Raw genomic sequence first — 20,353 nt, forward strand, 5'->3', positions numbered from 1 at the left:
ATAAGTTAAATATTAAAAAAAATAAAATAAATGGAATGAAGTAGAATACAATTTAAAATTCAAGTCCTCAGTTGCATTGGCCACATGTTGAATGACTAAGTGGACATTTGGTTAGTGCCTAATTATTAGAAAGGGCATTTCTATCAATGCATGAAAATTCTACCGGATTGATGCAGAACAGGGGCGGTGAGCTACAACCCACAGGCCAAATCTGGCCCACCCACTGTTTGTGTAAATAAAGCTTTATTGGCACATGGGCACACCTATTCATCCTCTACTGTCTCTGGCTGCCTTCTTGCTACAAGAGCAGAGTTCAGTAAGTAGTACCAGCAGGACCCTCCAGCCCTCAAAGCCCAAAAGATTTACTATCTGGCCCTTTGCAGAAAAAACTCCTGATCTCTGCTTCTGGGAAGGAGGGGGGAGGGCTGAGCATCTCGGGGGCAGCGGAGGCTCTCCGCCGTGCGTGCTTCTGCGCATCCTCAGTGGTGCCCCACAGGTGTGCACGATCTGGCCAGAAACACATTACAAATAAGAGATGATGCAAAGTGGCAACGCGTCTTTATTCTCTCGCCAGTGGCACCCGGAGAGCCGGACCCCGGTCGCTGCCCTGCTGGAAGTTACCAGCTCCAGACCACCCTGCCAAGGGGATGGGCAAAAATGGTTATCTTGTTGTTTTAATCTGCATCTCCTGGGAATCTGTAAATATAGATAAAAGCCTGTCCACTCATCCATCAACCTCAGTCTCTTAAAGAACAGAGGGCAGGGACCCCGTCCACCTTAATCGTCACAGAGTCCCCCAAATCCATGCTGGGCCTGGTACACACTTGCAGCCTAATAAATGCACATGAGAACCGAGGGCGCTGGGCCTGGGGATGGGGCTGCATGACAAGGCTGGCGGTGGGCATGGAATGTCAAGCCAAGCTTCCCCGAGGCCATGTCACCACGGGACACTCGGCCAGCCTGGCCCCCGGGGCAGGTCCTCCCTGGGGGCAGCGCTCAGCAGTAGGGAGATGGGCAGGGTGGGCGGGGGTCCTGCCGCTGCGGGGGTGGTGGGACCCTCAGGCTCCAGACCTGGAGAGAAATTATATATTCATCAGAATCTTAAACAAAAGCCCCACAGCAGCCTGTCAGCCAGGCTCTGGCTTTTATGGTAATCAGCGATGAATTACCCACAATGCCCGGCCAAGCGCAAGTGGTTCTTGGCCCAGATCCTAAACTAATTTTTATATGTTCGTGTGTATATAATTTTGCTCCCTCCCATTCCTCTTCCATCAATAGTGGGACTGGGGGTTGGGCAGGGGCAGAGGGAACCCAGGGTGTAAGGCAGAGGGTGCGCTCATCAAGTCCCTTGAGCCCACCTGGCAGCAGCCCCGGGACCTGAAGCGGGAGGAGAGGGGAGGTGAGTGTGAAGCTGGAGCCAAGGGAAGCCTGGAAACCACCAAGAACCGAAGCTGGCGAGCCCGGGGGTGGAAGACACGCAGAAAAGAAGAAAGAGGAGCCAGGAGGGGAGGAGAGGGAGCACAGGCCCATGAGTGGGGTCTAACCCCTGCCACATGCTGTGTGGCCTGGGGCAAGGGCCTTGGCCTCTCTGGGTTTCAGCCTCCTTGTCTGCACACCAGGCCCCCTTTGCATCCCAAACTGGTGGCCTCCATGAATCTCTGAATTTCTGCCCCAGTAGAGCTTAAAGCTGGTAAAGCCCCAACCCAAGCCCCAACCCACCCCAAAGGTGTAGCTGGGTGCTATTCTGTGCTTTCAACCTAAGGCTGAGAAAAGAATGTGCCTTGCCAAGGGCACTAGCTTGTTTGCGGCACAGGGACGCGGGCCCCAGATCACATCCGCCACTTCCAGGAAGCCCACACCAAGCCTCCAGGGAGAACCAGCCCCTCTGCCTTCTGGAAACTGGTGGCTGTTCTGTAACAGACAGGTCCCCACGCCTGCCCCTCTCATCCTTGTAGGGGCTCAGGTCAAAGATGCAGGACTCATCCTTGGCCCCTTTCACTCCCACCCTCACCCAACCGCTTGACCAATCCCACTGGCTTTCGTGAAACATCCTTCCAGAACCCACCTACTTATTCCCCCTCCTCTGCCTCCATCTGGTTCAGCCCCCACCATCTCCCATCTGGACTAGTGCAGTCGGCTCCACCTTGGCACCCCTGCTCCTGCCCGTGGCTCCACAGTCTGTCCTCCTTGCAGTGGCAAAAATACACCTGAGTGCACCAGGCCGCATCCCATCCCTTCTCTGCCCACAGCCATCCAGGGCACCCACCCCGCTCAAGCTAAAAGCCCAAGTTCTCCCTGAAGCCCACAAGGCCGTGGGCCACCTGCTCCACCCTCTCCTCCCTCATTCACTTTCCTCCGGCCGCACGGACTTCCTCGCTGTTCTTCCAATGACCCAGGCACGGTCTAGCCTCAGAGCCCTCGCATGGACTGTTCCCCCTGCCAGGAACACCTTTCCTCCAGAACTCCACATTGTTCACTTCCTCACCTCCTGCTAGTCTTTACTGAAATGCCACCTCCTCAGAGAGGCCTGCCCTGACTCAGTAGGCAAAATAGCCCCTCCTTTATCACCCACCCCTTTCCTTGCCTTCATTTTCCTTAAAGGCATGGCATCCAGTAGGCCCTTGGTAAATGTTTGGTTTATTTATTTGTGTGTTGTCCTTCTCCCCGCTGTACTCCGTGAGGACGGGGCTTTTCCCCGTCTTCTGCAATGCTGTTCCAGAGCCCGGCACACGTGAGGTGCTCGGTCAATACCCACTGGGGAATCTAGACCCCCGGCAGGGTCCCGGGCCCAGGAAAGGCACTGTAACTGTTTTCTCAACTCTCAGGAGCTTATCTCAGGGTTCAACAGAAAACTTTGGAGCTGAACCACCCCCTGGGGGAAGGGGTGGGCAGCGGCGCTGGCTGCCACAACTGGCTCAGTGGGAGCAGCCAAGAGCAGACAAGGAAGAAGAAAAACACGCCTGTCCCACAAAGCCGTCGCAGGCAGGCCTGCACTGGCTCACTGGTGACCGGAGTGGAGATGGTAAACATTCTTGGTAGGTGACCAGGAGGAGTCCAGCGAATGCTAATGTGGGCGCAGGACATGTGGAAAAGGAAAGAGGAGAATGACACAGCTGTACTTACTGATGCTAAAGTAATAGTAGCGATAATGAGAATAATAGCTAATATTTGAAGACCATGTATTATGGGCTAGGCACTGTTCCAATTGCTTTACACATAACATCTCACCTAATTCCCTTTTACAAATGAGGAAATCGGTGGCTCAGAGAGGGCGGGACACTTGCTCAAGACCACACAGCTCAGATGTGGCAGAGCGGGATACGTGGTGGCAAAGCCTGCCAGCAGCCAAGCCCCATGCCTGGAACACAGTAGGTGCCCAATAAATGTCATGGAGATGTCCAAGGGCACAGAGAGCTGAGGCAGGACACACAGCTGCATGTGGAGATGGAGGGAGTTGGTGGGCAGTCAGTTGGGTGCTTGCTGGGGGGAGGTGGAGGGCTTGAGCAACACGCACGCAGGGAACGGGGCCTCGGGGAGCAAGGCGGCTGGCTCGGAGGATAACAATTGGCTGCCAGTCTCACTTCCTTCTGTGACAGAGATGGGCAGGCCTGGCCAGGGGCCCACGGCTGGCTGAGAGCCAGGGTCAGCAGGAACCTCCCCAACCTGTCACCCGCGATGTGTTCATCAAGAGCAAGGGGAATGTCATAACCATCTGGAGTGGGTGGCAGACAGGAGGAGGCATGAAGGGGTGCTTCTTAGGTGGGGGAGGGAGAAGGTCAATGTAGACCCCAGCAAACCTGTTTTCCTTCTCTGCCTCAGTCGGACCAACCCACATTTAACCTGTGCTATAGAGAACTGTGCGGTGAGAAGTCTAAAAACACAGGTTCGATGTGAGTTCAGTTCTAGGCTCTCTTCCTTGCTTACCGGGTGACCTTCAACAAATTATTTCTCATCTATGAACCTCAGTTTCCCCATCTCTGAAATGGAATTGTTACTCCCTGGCCTGGAACAACCTTCCCAAGCCACAGACTTTACATTCACAGCCACCCTGAGTCTGAATTTTGGCTTAACCCCCTCCTAGTTCTGTGGACTCAGGCGAGTGTTTTAAACAATCTGGTGCTTTTCTTCACCTGTTAAAGGCTCCTTGTTTGCACCGCTGGATCGAGCAATGCCTGAAGCCAGTAGTACGTGCCAGCACCGGCCTTCTCTGTTACAGAACCAATCAACTCATCTGCTTTTATACTAAAGTTTGATTTGGGTTTCTTTTCCTTTCGGGCTGCTGGCCCACTGTGTGTCTGAGGCTGAAGCCTCATTACTAGTCGGGCAGGGGACTGACTGAGAGTGTGAACCTGCTCAACGGTCAACTTGTTGAAGGGCTTCAGACAGACCCCAACCTCCAGTCTCAGGTCTTCCAAAACAGTCAGCAGAGAGCAGCACCCACGTGGGCGGCATCACCCAGACCTGGGACCGAGAGCAGCACGAGATGCAAGATTCAACAGCCGCTCCACCTGGAGGGCTCACTGTGACTTTGTACTCAGAGGGGAGCCTGCCAACACTGTTCCCTCTGCCTAGAACACCCTTCTCTCCCTACCACTCAGTTAATTCCCACTCAACCTCTACATCTTCGATCAGCTGCCGCCACCTCCAGGAAGCCTTTCCTGACCTCCCCTCCCATGTTCCCTTCCTCCATCCCAGTTCCTGGTCTGGCAATTTCTATACTCCATTAAGTTTAAGGTGTATTATTATTTTACGTACCAACAAGAGAAAAAAAAAGTTTCCAATTAAACTGGACACGACTTCTTTATCACAGAGAAAATTATCACTTGATAGTTACTGAGTTTTATAAACCTCCTTGAAGAGAGATTCTGATCACATTTCTCTCCTGAACTGGGTACAAAATGGAAAATGTAAGTAAAATATAAGGTTCGAGTTTTCCCGAAACTCCTGCGTCCCAAGCCCAACTCTACTGAGCTGCTTTCCAGCCCAGACTTGCCAGTGTGGGGTCTGCGCACAGCACTGACCCTGAGCTGCCAGGCCCAGAGCGTGGCATCTCCCCAAGGCGGCTGCCCCGGGCTTTCCCTCTGAGCGGCCGACACTGCCCTGAAGGTCTCCACAGCAGGCACCAACGACACCTGGGGTTCCGGCTGACGCTCAGGTGGCCCGAGCACCATGGTTTGTCCCCTGACGCTGGAGGCTGAACTGACCAAGGCAGGAATAACCACTCTGACTAAAACTGCCTGGTGCATAGCAAGCATTCAAAAAAAATGTTAGTGGATGAACAAACAAATGTCACAGAAAATGAGAGTTCAGAGAGGTCAGGCACTGGTCACAAGTCACACAGCTCAGCAAGAGGTGAGGGCAGACTTTGAACTGAGGTCTAACAGAACCACCAGCTTTGCACTGGTCTGCGCAGCTGACAGCCTTACAGCGTGGCTCCTGACCGACCTCTGAACTAAGAAAACTAACTCCACAGAGCCTGTAAATGCACGTGGTTGATCTATAAATTAGGAAGAAGCGATGGCTACTCGGTGCTTGGGGAGCAAGCTGTCCCCTAGCCAGACCCACCAGCAGGTCAGCTTGGCTGGCTACCCCACCACCAAGCCACATTGAGCTGTGCAGCACTTGTCAGGTGACTCAGCCTCTCTGGGCCTCAGTGTTCTCATCTGTTAAATGGATGTAAGAGTCTCTCCCTCACAGCTAATGTGAAGGTGAAACCCACAAAAAGTACACAAGAATTCTGCCTGCATAATTCTATCCCAAATATGACTACTTCTCCCCTCTCCTGTCTCTACCTGGTCCAGTTTCATCATCACCTACAGGGACCAGCGCTGTCCCCTCTGCCACCTCCCTGCCAGGTCCCCCCCACCCTCCCACCCCATCTTTACCACCCCCACCAGCGGCTGTGCTCCCCCAGCAGCCACCAGAGGGCACCTGTGAGCATCTGAAACTGGACCCATGCCTCCTCTGACCATAGCTCTCCAGGGCTCCCACCTCCCAAGACGAGAAAGCCCAAGTCCTGCCCCACAGCCCGCAAGGCCCTGCACAACCTGTCCCTTCTCCTGCTCACTCGCTCTCCTGCAGCCACATGGGCCTCCTCACTGCTCGTCCAACATGCCAGCCATGGTCCTGCCCCAGGGCCCTTTCAGAGGCGATACCCTCTGCCCAGCACATTCTTCCCCCACACATCCACTTGCTTCCCTCCTTCACCTCCATCTGGCCTTTACTCAAACTGTCACCTCCTCAACAAAGCCGTCTCTACATCCCATTTAAAATGACAGCCCTCATCCCTCCACTCCCAAATCCCTTTCTTCCTTTCTCTTATCACCATCTAACGTGACACATTGTATTTTGCTTACTGTCTCTCTGTGATCAGAACATGAGCCCCACAAAGGCAAGCACTTCCTCCCCGGCAGGTCCCAGCGGAGAGCCCAGCTCACAGTAGGTGTCCAAGAAACTCCCTGGATAACCGAAGGCACAGGTGTGGGGGAGGCAGTGGCTGTAGCTGAACCCGCCACTAGGCCTGCTAGCATCGGAAGTGTCCACGCCTCCTCCAGTTGGGGCCCTTCCTGTCCCCGTTTCTGAGCCACCCTGCAGCCCAGCACCTGCTGAGCGAACACAGGAAGCAGGGGCCCCTGCATGGTGACTGGGCTGGGCATGACCCTCCGGCCAGTTTAATCCCTGCCCTGCTGAGGGGCAGAGAGCCCTATGGTTGATCCAGGACCTCGAAGTGGAATGAGCAGGTCGACTGGAGAAGCGTCCATCTCGCCGACTCCGTCCCTGTCCCCAGAAGAGCCAGCCCACAGAAGCACCCGATTAATCCTCATCAGATCAACGCGCCATTCCCAGGCACCATGGTGCCCTCACTCGGAGCCCAGTGCTGCTCTCCGGGGTCCACCCTTGGTGACCCACTGGATCCTCCCGAGGACCCTGCCCCCATTTTACAGACAGGGACCTGAGGCCAGGAGGTGAAATCACAGCAAGGAAGGAACAGCCGGAACTTGAACCCAGGCCACCTGGCCCCACGGTCCAGTTCTTCTTCTTCTTTTGAAAGATACTTATTTTTAGAGAGTGAAAAGGACAGAGAAAGAGGGAAACATCAATGTGCGGCTGCCTCTCATGCACCCCCTACTAGGGACCTGACCTGCAACCCAGGCATGTGCCCGGACTAGGAATCGAACCAGAGACCCTTTGATTCACAGGATGATACTCAATCCACTAAGCCACACCAGCCAGGGCAGGGGTCCAGGTGTTAACCACTAATTTACACGGTCTCAACAAGTGACAAGAATAAAACATAAGAAAGTGCCTATAACTTCTACAGAGTGTACTGGAGCTGTGTACTGAGGCTCAGAGAACTTCAGCCATTTGCCCAAGTCCTGAGATGTCCCCAGTTCACAGATAGGTACACTGAGGCTCAGAGGCGGTCCGCATGTGACTGAGGACTAACAGCCCGCCGGAGGCAGTGCTGGGACTCACACTCAGGGCTTCCCGGTCAGTCTTGGGAACGCGGGCCTGAGCTGGCGTGAGCCTGCCTACAGCAGGAGCTCTCCGCTCTGCACACCAGGCACCGGTCCACGGCTGTGCCTCCACGGAGTAGCCACAGGGACACACAGAGCAAAACCTAAATGACAAGTGTCAGGGATGGGAAAGCAGCTCTGTGGGTGACTGGGCTTCTTCAGGCATAAAAGAGGGGTGAAAAAACCCACCTAACACCAACTATATTTTCAAAAACCCCACAGCAGTAAGGAGACTGGCCCGTCAGCAAGGCGTCATGTCCGTGGGCGGGCAGAGGCCCCGGAAGGCTCACAGGGACACGGCTATTTTAAAGGGGCTATTTCTGGAGGCCAAGGTGAGAACGTGGGGGCGAGAGAAAGGATCGGGAGCGGCCGCTGGGGCTGACTCTGCCCGCCTGGGCTGGCCAACTGGCTGGGGGGCAGGGTGAAAAGGGAGAACTTGGGGGCCACCTGCTTGGCGCAAGTGTAGGCACTGCCTCCAGCCAGGTAGAGGGCCTCAAGCCTCGTTTCTTCCCCTGTGAACGAGCCCTGCCCTGCGCAGCTGCGGACATAGCAGAGAAGACGGGCAAAAACGGCCCCCCAGGAACTCCCAGCCAGAGCAGGAGGCAGATTATGAGTAAGATACGTACAACATGGCGAAGGTGACAAGGGCTTTGAGTAAAAGCAGAGCAGGAAAGGGCAGATGAGTAGCTGGGGAGAGAGGCAAATTCTGCAAATCTTAAGAAGGTCGGAGGAAGCTTCACTTAAAAATGAGCAGTGCCCTGGCTGGTGCGGCTCACTGGATTGAGTGCCAGCCTGAGAACCAAAAGGAAGCCGGCTCGATTCCCAGTCAGGGCACATGCCTGGGTTGGGGGCCAGGTCCCCAGCTGAGGACACACGGGAGGCAACTGATTGATGTATCTCATGCACATCGATGTTTCCCTCCTTCTCTTTCTCCCTCCCTTCCCCTCTCTCTAAGTATAAATAAACAAAATATTTTTTAAAAAATGAGCAGAGATCTGAAGGAGACAAGAAAAGCACTATTTCCTAAGGCCCGTACAATGCTATTGTTAGGATCAACCGGGGCTGCAGGTGCAAAACACTCACACAAGATGCATAATTTCAGCCCTGGCTGGTGTAGCTCAGTGGACTGAGTGCAGGCCTGCGAACCAGAGTATCGGGGTTCGATTCCTAGTCAGGGCACATGCCTGGATTGCAGACCAGTTCCTGGCAGGGGATGCACGAGAGGCAACCGTACATTGATGTTTCTCTTCCTCTCTCCTTCCCTTCCCCTCTACAGATAAATGAATAAAATCTTTAAAAAAAAAAAAAGGGCATAATTTCTCTCTTCATATCAAGTCAGCACCTAGGTTGGCCTTTCAGGGTTATTGTGTCCACCTCACAATGATTGGGGCCCAGGCTCCTTCCATCTCTTTGATTTCCCTATTCTTATCCATGATTCTTGCCTCATGGTCTAAAATGGCTGCCTGAGTGCCTACCATCCCTTCCATATTCCAGCTGGCAGTTGTAGGAAGGAGCATGTGCCACCTCCCTTTGAAGGCATTTTCAGAAAGTCTTGCTTATTTATCCCACCGGTCAGAATTGAATCATAGAGCACAGACATGCAAAGTACACTGGAAAATGTTTTTTTTTCCTTTTTCTGCCAGGTGGCCTTGTCCCCAGATAAGTCATAGGATTCAACTGCTGTGGAGAAGAGAAGGATCACTGGGACACCCCACCACAAACACACGGCCCAGTGGGGTCAGGTCTTAGGTTGCAAACCGGTGCATCTGCGACACTCTGGCCTGGGAAGTGGAGGTGGAAGTCACTGGAGCCAGCTCCCCGCCTCCAGGCCAGGACGGTTTTCGTGCATCCCGGGGCCCACCTCCCCCAAACTACAAGGTCAGAAACAGCGCCTGCTGCCCAAGCTCAGGCTCTGCGTCTGGGGGGCCTCCAGACAGCAGGACTGCACCCCTCGTCTACGCTCCCCTGGCACCAGGGCCCCCGGCACCAAGCATCCCCCACCCTCCCTCCTGCCAGCCTGGTGAGGACGCCTGACCAATTCATCTCCTTCTCCTCAGTAAACAACTGTCAGGGAAAATAAATAGTTTTTAATAGGCTCATTAATTGAATTCAGGGAGAAATAACCTTCTCCCCAGGCTGTTAAGAAGGAATACTCAGACGCAAACAAGAAAGTCCAAGCCACGCAGCGGGAAGGCAGGAGGGGCCCTGGCCTCCCCAAAGGCTGGGAACCCCCGACCGGTTCCAGCCACATGAAGTCACAATGACTCGACCGAAAGGGGCCGTTCCTGCCTGGGGCGCTTCCTCGCCTTCTGGGGTCGAAGTCACCAGCGGGTCTAACTTGGCTTTAATGTCCCAGTGGCCCTCGGCCTCTGCTCTAAGCCTGTGGCAAAAGCCAAATGATTAAATGGTTTTTCCCCTTCTGCCATCCCTTTTTTGTAAGGTTCCCCTGCTTATGTCAAAGATATACCAGGTTCTCATTCACAAGAGTAAGACAAAGTTTTCTCTTTTAAGTTTTAAAAGAGAATGAATGGATTTAAAGAAAACTACTCAGTCATTAGGAGGACCAAGCAGCCAGGGCAAAAGCACACATCACGGCGAATGCCTCAAATTTGGGTGGTGTCTGGCAGAGCACTGCACAGGGAGTCCAGAGGCCGGGACTGAGCTGGCAGGGTGATGTCAGAACGGACCCTCCCCGGTACCTGCCAAGGCCACGCTGGCATGACTCGGTTTCTCCACCACAGTCCAGGTGGTTCTGGGGATGAGCTCCCACCAGCATCAATCATGGCGTCAGCCTGGCCTGCAGTGTCATCTGCCCAGGGCTTGGCATTGGCTCCTGCCAACCCACTCTTGGCACTGCAGCAGGAGGCTCAGGCATGACTGCACATCCACGAGAGAAGCCAGACTTGGCCCATCTGCTCCTCGGCACCCCAAAACCCTACCCCCAAAGCCCTGTACTCAGGTCCCCCAGTTCGCTCCCACAAGGATTAGTCATCACGCTGCACCACACGATGTTTATGCCCACACTTCCAGGCGTGCTGAGTGTGGGTCTTTGGAGCCACCCAGGAGACAGTCCCATACCCCTTTGACAGACGGGCAGACTGAGGCCCTAGCAGGTGGATCCACTTGTCCGGGGTCACATTGTGCATGAGGCCAAGCCAAGATTCCAATGTGGGTTCTTCAAATGTCAAATTTGATCCCCAAAAGAAAGCCTAGCCTGTTCCAGGGGGCCTCTTCAGTGTCTTCTCCAACGATCTGGCCAGACACAAAGCGTACCAAATGAACGTCAGAGTAACTGACTCTTAAAATCACCTGGCCCAGTGACTATGCACTTTGGGGGTCCCAACTCCTTTGGGCTTCTCCCAAGAGACAGGAAATGTCACCAACTGTTTCAGGGTTCCCTGATCCCCACCCTCAAAACCCCTGGCTTTCAATGGTCATTCATCGCTGCTTCTGTGCCAGACATCTCAGACACGCAGAGGTTCAGAGGTGGCAAGTGAGTAGCCCCAGTCGCAGCAGCACCTGCAGTTGGGCCTGGGTCTCCTAGCCTCCCTGCCAGGACGGAGTGGGCTGGGCAGGGGTGTCTGAGCTGCTGAGGCAGGGCTTTCCCAGCAAGTTAGTCAGGGCCTACCTAACCGGGGCAATTAGTGTGGGGCACTGGTGGCTGCAGAAGGAGCAAGAGGAAGAGAGGCAGGGGAAGAGGACAGGGAGGCTGGCAGGGACTTTGCTGCCAAGCGAGGAGTCTGAGTGTGCTATTCAGAGAAGCAAAGCGACTTCCCCAATGCCACACAGCTTGTGAGAGGCAAAAACAGATCTCGAAGCAGACCTGGCCAACAACTGCATCCCCCGCTCTCCTCCGCTCACAACCGCCGTGGGAAGCAGCCTCCTAGCTCCATAACCGCTGCGTAATGGTGGGGCCCAGCGCAAACTCAAACTGCAGGGTCACCGGAAATTAAGAACTTCAAGAAAATAACAGCAGAGCATTAAACCCAAGTGCAGATCCCTCTGAACCTCCATGAGCACAGAAATGACGCCTCGGTTTGGCCGGGCCTGGGGCAGCCCTAACAAAAGGCTCCAGCCATTCCAGTTCCTCGTCCCCACCAGTGCCTGCCTCAGCTTCCCCATCTGCAAGTGGGGCAACTGCTGCCACCTCTCAGGGCTGTTCTCAGAAGAAAGAGAAAATGCAAACAAAGCCGGAGCCCAGGGCCAGGCAGGCAATGCGGCTCCATGACAGGGCGGTCACCTCCCCTTCATTGTAGTTGCTGGGAAATGGTAGGTGTGGGGCTCCATCCTCATCCCCCTTATTTTTCATGGGGGGGGGGGTGGTGAGAGGACACAGTCATTCAGCCCCTGTGTGTGCACCCCATGTGCCTGGCACCATGTCATCGTGACACCATTTAATCCTCAATGACACAGCAGGCAAACTCCGTCCCCATTTCATGGATGGGAAAACCAAGGCTGGGGGAAGGGAATAATGGGCTACCTCGCACAGCCTGGAAAGATCAGGGTTAGAATTCGAAATCTGAGAGCTCAGGCTTCCAAAAGCCCTTCCCCAGTGGGGACAGAGTCTAGGCTCCCAGAGCCAGGTGGGACAAAAGAAGGAAAAACAAACCTGGATGTAACAGCCCCTCCCTTTCCCGATCCAGCACCTTCACCAGAGACTTGAGCCATCCCTGACTTCCAGAATCCATGTGTCAGGGGCGATTGATTACCCACTTCTGATAATTGACTGGGCAACGGGCCGGGACAGGTGCACAGGGAAAACCCACCAGTAACCTCAGCATTCAAGTCCAACAGGACCCCGCGGGCTGTGGGGGGTGAACATCCACACACAAGTGCAAATCCGGCCGCCACGGGTCCTGAGCACAAATCGGGGGTCTGTTCATCGGCGCTGCTGACACTGGGGCTGGGCACCCCAGATGTTCCCAGACAGTGCCATGTGTCCCCCAGGGAGCAAAGTCACCCCTGGTCGGAAACCACTGCAACAAATTCTACAAAAGACTCTGCCGACCCCCACACCCGAGCCTCACCAGCAAACAGGTATGTTCCGGAAAAGACGAGAGTGCGAGGAACAGGTCCTGCAGCCAGAAGATAATTCACAGCCCTGCCCCGCGGGACCAGCGGCTTTTTCTGCACAGCATTTAATTTAAGTCAAGTTTATCATTATGACCAATATTAATATAATCAGAGCCAACGTTTATTGAGCGCAGATATTGGCCCAGGCCCTGTTCTCAGTCCTCCCATGAGTTATTGGGCTGGTGCCGTTAAAGAACCCGTTAAGGTGACTTCAAACCCTAAATCCATTCTCCAGCCCAGGAAACAGAGGCTCAGCAATGGCAAGTGAGGTGATTCAAGGTAACACAACCGGCAAATGGAGGTGTTTTAAGAAAAATAAAGATCCAAGGATGTAAAATAGGGCAATTTCATAGGAAATGTAGATTTCTGGTTTTTCTCAGAATAACTGGCAGATCTGGCTGTGGAGCTGATGGGGGTGCCCAGGAAGCTGGGGGGACCCAGTCCACTGCAGTGGGGCCTTCCACCTCTCGTCTCCGCTTCCCCCACCCGCAGCCACAAGGCTGCAGGAGCCTCCTGGCTTTGTGCTTGCTGTCCCCAGCACCTGTTCATCTGTCTCCCTTCAGGTCTCAGCTCAGAGGTCGTCTCAGAAAGGTCCTCCCTGTCCCCTGACCACAGACAAAGTGGTGGTCAGGGGATGCACTCGGGGCCACGGGGTTTTCAGTCTCAGAACCCTACTGCAGTCAATTTTTTTCTTTCTTATGTATATACTCACTATCTCCACCAACACAATGCAGGGTCCGAGGACCCAGCTTCCCTTGTTCACGGCTATATCCCCAGAAGTTCATTTTTATTTGGTATTATTTCTTAAAGAGAAAGTACTTACAAAGTGCTTTCCCTTGGCCAGGCTTAGGCAATAATCCTATCTTGGCCTGATGCAATGCCAAAACACCCATTTTACAGACGAGGAAACTGAGGCACGGGAACCCAGAGTCTGGCTCTCAAGTTCTCTGGCAGCTGCTACTCAACAAACACCGACCGCCTGAAGGAATGAATCGGCGAGTGAATGGACGGATGGGTGCTGGCACATCGAGCTTGTACACTGATCCTCTCCTGAGCACCCTCAGCCCGAGCACAGACCTCGCAGCCACGAGGCCTCCCTGACCTCCCCCGGGCACTCACTCAAAGCTACCACGGATCCTGGCAGTGGGGGCCCTCCCTGGGTCCCAGGATCACCCAGAGCCTTCCGAGGCAGCCTCGCCTGGCCTCCCATGGCTCAGATCCTGCCAGGCGCCTGGCTCAGCCCTGCTGCAGAAGTGGGGCGGCCTTGATTAGGCAGCCAGTGACGAGGAACGCCCCAGTTTGCGGTGGCTGAGTCACCACGACATGACTTCCACGCTGGACCCCATGAAGGGATGGGGGCTGCTGGGGAGCCCCCATCAGGCAGGTCCCACCAAGGAACAATGCACAGCTTTCCACATATTAACTCACTTAAACCCCGCAACAACCGTGGGAGCTGGCTACCATTGCTCTCCATCCGACAGATGTGACAATGGAAGAAGCACAGAGAAGTTAAGCAACTTGCCTCAGGTCACAGAGACAACGAGTGGCCAAGCTGAGATTTGAACCCAGGCAGCTGCAGTGCCGCATCCATGCTCTTCCGTCACCCTCTGCAGAAGGCTGCCTGGAGCTCCAGAGCCTCCGCAGTGACTCCGAGGCGCCCCCCGCAGGTGAAATGCCATCAAAACAACTGTGTCTATGGAGCAGAGCACCCGACTTCGCATCAATTAGATTGAAGGGAACAAGGGAAAGGAACATTATTTAAAAAAAAAAAAGATTTTGGGTTCTGGCACCCGTGCTCCCTGAGCCAATGAAGACCCTGCCCCGTGCCTCAGTTTCCCTCTCTGAGAAAGGGGGCTCTGAACACCACAACTGAGCTCACAGGGCATATGAAGGTTAAAGGCAGGAGGCCATGCCTCATGTGCTTACTCAGCAGAGGGCCTGGCACGGGGCGCCGACTCCAAATAAGTCGGAGCAGCTATTATTATCCCCCCGACATCCCCTCATTTGCTGATCACAAGGTTAATTATAAACGGCATTAAATTATACACACACAGACGTGTCAACCTTACTTTCCCAGAACCCCTAAATTTCCACCAACACTCAATTACCCACACGACAGCAGGACAATACAGCATCTTCCCAGCCCCTCTCCGCCCCGCTGCCCCCACCCCCGGTCCCACGCCTCCGGGCCGCCCTGCGATGCCTGACCCGGTGCCAGATGCGCAGCTGCTTGTGCCCCAGCTCGACAGGCAGCAGGCTGCTACCGCCCCGACCTGGGAGGTGAAGCAACACGGCGGTCAACTCACCAGCCCAAGGGTGCACAGTTCAGGTCGGGCAGGTGCTGGAAGTCAGGCCTCCGACCACGAATCAGAGGCAGAACTTCATTTTGCAAGTGAAACAGGGCAGAGGTGAGGCCACTTGGAGAGGGAGAGAGGAAGGCGAGAACCAGGAGAAAGACAGGGATTTTCAGTTCCCCCAGTAGGAAGGCAGGGGACTCCTGGCCTTCCTATAAGGAGCTAACAGCAAAGACTAAAAAACAAACAAATGAAAAAAAAAAAAAAAAACCTCTCAAAAGTCACAGGAACCACCCAGGGAGTTCTGAACAAAATCTGCCCCTCGGAAAGAAAAAGGACATTTTCAATTCAGGTCCAGGGAGGCATTTTGGGGGGAGGGGTCACCAGAACTCGGAAACCCAGGCTCCACGCCCCCCACCACAGTGGAACTCATGGGACCAAGAAAGGAACCAACAGGGATGCGGAACAAAAAACTGGGAGGCTTTTCATGTCCGGGATCTCTCTGGCATCGGCAGGACTTTGGGGGTGCTCTGATTTCAGGACAGAAAAGAAGGGATTCCAAAACCATGTGGAACCGTACCAACCCCCAGGTGCAGCCTGGCCAGGCCGGGCGGGGGGTGGGGGGGAGGCGGAGGGGGTCCAGGACCAGCAGCTCCTCAGAGGAGGGGGGAAAAGGAGACAAAAATAAAGCAGGGAGCAGTCCAGGCCCTGCCCGTGAGTCACTCCCACCCGCTCACTAATTTTCGCCTTTGCAGGAGTGTAAGCCAATTGATTTTTTCATATTCCCTGTGCACCCTGCCCCCCACTGCCACTTCGGAAATATCAGCCAGAGACGAGACAGAAATGGTACGCCGGGATTTTTTTCCCTTTTTTTTAGTGTCTTTTTTTTCCCCCTTAAAGAAAAGGAAAAAGGAAAAAAATAAACCCACACATTATACTCAGTACCCTTGAGCTTCTAAAAGGCAGAGGAGGTGACAATTTGAACTGCGGGGCTCAGAGATCCAGGTGTCACTACTTCCTGTGCCTCTCACAGCCAGACCTGCCTGTCTCTAGGCTGTCTGTCTGCCTTGTAACAGGGGAACACTTGAACTTCGACTCCTGCTCAGCACTCATCTTCCCCAGCCTACAAGCCAAGCAGCTTTCTGGTTCCAGACCAGGTGGGAATAAGACAAATCTGAAAAGCCCTTGAACCCTAGTTCTCCCTAATACAGGCAGTGACGTGACTTCCACGCACCCATGGCGGGTTTTTGTCAACCTGGCACGTGGATCCCACACGGGCATGGCAGTTATGTCTGCATCCTGTCCCCACCACTGGAGGCTGAGCCGCCCTGCCTGGTGGGCAGGGGTCTCTCCAAACACCCCACCCCGGATATCTTTTGTTGTACAGAAGGACAGAGCAAGGACGGCTTCCACCTGCTTCGTGGGAGACGGGCATCTTCCTGCCTGCAAATTCTGGAAAAGGGGATGCCCACCACGGCAGGTGTGCCAGGAGGCTGCCCTGGATGAAGGGTAGCAGGACACTCTGGTGTCTCTGCGCCCCTGCCTAGCCCCCGCCCCACCGTCTCCCTCCAGAAGCACTCGACCCTCACAAAAACAGCCCTGGCTTGCAAGGCGCCCGCCAAGACCCACACTCTTCAAGAACCTTCAGCTGGCTCCGAATAACTCCACAAATGGAGCCTAATGCAGTCAGGGAGGGAAATTGCTCTCAGCTGAAAACATTAAGCTTCGTCAATTATTCCCCAAACCTGCTGGGTTTATAAATATCCGTTTTTATTTTTAGGGTTTTCCTCCCCACCCCGAACTCTCTCCATGCTATCCCTATATTCCCCCCACACACAGTCGCTGTAGGTACTAAAGTCATAGCTCGCAGGTGACTGCAGGGTAGAGGGCGCCCGGCCACTCTGTGCCTCAGAGCCACATCATCCCTGCCTGTCCCTCCCCAGCCACCTCACTCGCTGATGCCATGTGGCCGCCAGAATAACCAGCAGAGCCACAGGTCTCCTGGCGCCTGGATGCTGGAAGCAGCAGCTGGAAGTCTGCACTGCATTCTAACACCTGTGAAATGCTGTGCAATGCAGACCCACAAGACAGGAGGGGAAACTGAGTCATCCCTGGAAATCCATTTGCCCAGCAGAGGTGGATCTGTCTCCTTGACTGGGCCCAAGTCCGGGAAATGCCAGGCAGAGTCCCACGCTCTGTTATACCCAAATATAGGAAAAAATGGGTGGAGAGTGATGGCTCCAGAACCATCCGCCCAGATGCCACCACGACTCCGACATCCAAGGAGCTTCTCCCCTTCCACCTGCTCCTGACACCTGGGCCCTACAGACAAGTGGAGGTGCACGGAGCCCCTGGGAAGCAGGGATAAAAGAACGGCTCTGAGGGAAGGCTGATTTCCGTGCCATGCGCCGCAGGCAGGCACTGGCTTTCGGTGACCCTCACTCTGCGCCCACCACATGCCTAGCGCTGGGGCCTGTAAGGAATCTTAGAGGAAGAGGGTTCCAGGTGGAGCCCAGCCCAACCCGCCCCCAGGAATGCCCTCCAATGTCACACCTCAAGGCCATACCAGAACAACGCATCCCCCATCTCCTGAAGGGAGTGGACCAGACTACCAAAGTCCACTGACACAACAGTACCGGCCCCTCATCACCCCTGGGGTGCCGATGTCACAGGCCCAGGTAGCCCAGCTGGCAAGAATAGAAAATGCATGAGCTCACCGGGCGGGCCAGGTCTCCCGCGACGTTTTACTTGCCTGAGCCCAATTATACCAACTCTCAGTGTGACAGAGTATGGCGGGTGGCAGCCCCCAAGGGGCTGGGGGGAGCTGGGCCCCAGGAAGAAGTGCACTGTCATTGTGAAGGCCCCCCCTCCCAGGGCCCTGGGGATGGGGCAGAACAAAGCTTTCTGAAGAGGAAGAATGGAGAGCTGGACAGACAGCGGGCAGCACGAGCAGTAAAAGATGCCCAGTGAAGGGCAACGTGAGGGGTAGGGGTGTGCAGCCAGAGACACAGGCCCAAGGTGGTGGGCTCTGGAATTTGGGGGTGCGGGAAGCAGCCGTCCCTAGCCCCAGCTGCCTGCCTTCCTCAGCCAAAGTATCAGTTGGCAGAGGAAGAAGAAAGCTGAAGGACAGAAGGCAGACAAGATTGGCAGGGGAAGGGGTGTACAAAAGAAAGAGACCCTGGGAGGGGGAGGGAAGCTATGCAAATGGCAGAATCAACTGGGTTCTTCAGACATTAATAAAGGCTTCGGCGGCAGCTGGTATCACAGGAGTAGCAGGGAGGGCTGATTTCCTCTTATCGAAGGCAGCTGGCGGCTCCAAGAGGAAAGCAGGGCACCCCAAACAAAGAGGAGCCCTCGCTCCCTGCACCCCAGGGACATTGATGACAGGGGATATCAAGAGAATGCCAGAACCCCATCAACCAAAGTCTGGATGGAGGCCACTGGGGGGCCAACAGCAGGTGGGTCCCTATGGTGGGGACCCTCCAGAACCCTCATGATTTGTTCCTTTTCTTAAGAGTCCCAACGCCCAGTCTGGACACCTCAGCCACCTGCTTTACCAGCAGCGTTTCCCGGGCTGGTTTTTCCGGGGTTTGACCAGCGGCAGAAGGGCCCCGTGCTTAGAGTAGGGACTCCCCCTAATGGAGATGGGGGGAGGCAGGGGAATCCCAGCTGAGCCCACGAGAGGGAGGGGAGGAGCCCCCCAGATAGAGGCGCTGGGGAGGTTTGTTAATGGGGAGATGAGCTCCTTAAGGGGTGACTAAATTTGAAGAAAGGTTGCAGAGAAAGGGGTCTCAAAAGCTGCATATTCACGGAGCTACTAGAGGATGTGAAATCGGAAAAGGGTCGCTTAGGAGGAGGTTCCGGATTGGGGGGGTGTGGCTGAAAAAAAAATCCAGTTTGCGGGGTGTTCCCTGATTTGAGAATTTTGGAGAGAAAACGGCTAAAGAGGAGTTCCCCGGTTTAGAGGGATTTCGTGGGGGTAAGTGTCCTGAATTTGCAGGGGGAGTGCTAAGGAAGGTTCCTAAATTTGAAATATTTCCATAAGAAGCAGTGAACTTGGACGCAGCCTAGCCTAAACCCTTGCACCAGGGCTCGGGCACTCTGAGGAAGCCTCCCCTCCGGGTAACCCCCACCCCCGCACGCCCCCTTCAACCTCGTTCAAGGACTCCGCCCCCGAGATGACGTCACCGACCCTCCCCTCCCAGCCCCCCAGGGGGCTCCGGGGGCTTGCAGTACCCGCGGGGCTGGCGAATCTAGGGGCGGCTTCCCTTCTCCTGGGACCCCCTGCGCCCAGTGGAGGTCGGATGCCGGACGCGCGTTCGTCCGCTCGCCACAGTCCCTGGGGCTGGGGGCTAAGTCTCGCCTCACCCGGGGGGCTGGAAGGGGACGCCAGGGCCGCAGAAGGGTGGGGCAAGGCCAGAGTGATGGAGGGGCGCTCCCCTTTCAAGCCAGAGAGGAGGACAAGAAAACGCTCGAGGGAAACAGCGTTGAGTCAGGGGTCCCAGGGGATGGAGACTGGAGACGGAAGGCGGCGGGCAAAGCAGCCAACCTGGGCGCACCTGCCGGTCTTCTCTAGCTCCCACCTGGAGCTACCGGTCCCGGGCTGGTCTCCACTCCAGAGCGCCCGCGTACCCCCAACCCCAGAACAGCGCCCCCTGCCTCCAGAACCCGCCTGGGGTCCCTGGCCGGCACCGCCAGGGCCAGGACCCCCTCCGCACACACGCACGTCCCCCCCCTCGCGCCTTCGCCCCGCCCGCAGCCCCGGGTGGTGCAGCCGGCGGCGCTGGGCAGCTTCCAACGCCACGCTCCGGGCGAGTCCAGCCCAGCCCCCTCCACAGCCGCGGCGAAGCCCCGGGCCCTGTAGCCCCCGCCTAGTCCAGCCCCCGGGAGCATTGTTCGGACGCAGCTGGCCAGGAGCAGAGACTGGGCGTGCAGCCGGCTGCAGCCTAGCGTCCTCAGAGCACAATGGCCGTGCAGGCTTCCCCGGCACAAAGCCGGCGCGCTGCCCACTCCGCTGCCTCCAAGACCCTGATTGGAGTGCCTGCAATTTTATGATAATTCAGAATTTTTGTTCCCCCTTTACCTGGAGGCTGGCTGGGCTGGGCTCCCCCGGCACTGCTCCGCTTCACATCCTGGCTGTTACAAGGGATCCGAGCGGAGCCCGAGCGCCAGCGGCTCGCGGCGTGCGCGCGCCGGCCGGGCTGCCGGGCGGGCGGCGCGAGGACACTCACTGCGGCTCGCGCTCCCCTCGCGTCGACTTGCGCGCCCCCCTCCAGCCGGTGACGTCATCCCTTCCGCCAGCGCCGCCGCGGCCGCCGCCGGCCGCGGGGCGGGGCAGGCCTGCGCGTGTCGCTGCGCAGCCGCGCTGCCGCCACGCCCCCCGGCCAATGAGGCGGTACGGCTGAGCCACGTGGTCGAAAGCGTTTAAAGAGCCGCGGGAGCACGTGGGGAACGGAGCTTCGTGTGACA

At 55.8% G+C, this 20,353-nt stretch overlaps 1 protein-coding gene across 1 annotated transcript in view; it reads right to left on the reverse strand.

The window, feature by feature from the left end:
* PTPRS (protein tyrosine phosphatase receptor type S) overlaps positions 1-20,103 on the reverse strand; it is a 95,375-nt gene extending 75,272 nt beyond the window's left edge. The window contains exon 1 of the mRNA XM_053658335.1: positions 19,968-20,103. The gene's annotated coding sequence lies outside the window, so the exon portion shown is untranslated. The remainder of the gene's footprint in view (positions 1-19,967) is intronic.
* Between the last annotated feature and the right edge of the window lie 250 nt (positions 20,104-20,353).

The sequence above is a fragment of the Artibeus jamaicensis genome, unplaced genomic scaffold (genome assembly GCF_021234435.1).
Source record: "Artibeus jamaicensis isolate MK-2021 breed Jamaican fruit bat unplaced genomic scaffold, CSHL_Jam_final scaffold_537, whole genome shotgun sequence".
Taxonomy (NCBI): domain Eukaryota; kingdom Metazoa; phylum Chordata; class Mammalia; order Chiroptera; family Phyllostomidae; genus Artibeus; species Artibeus jamaicensis.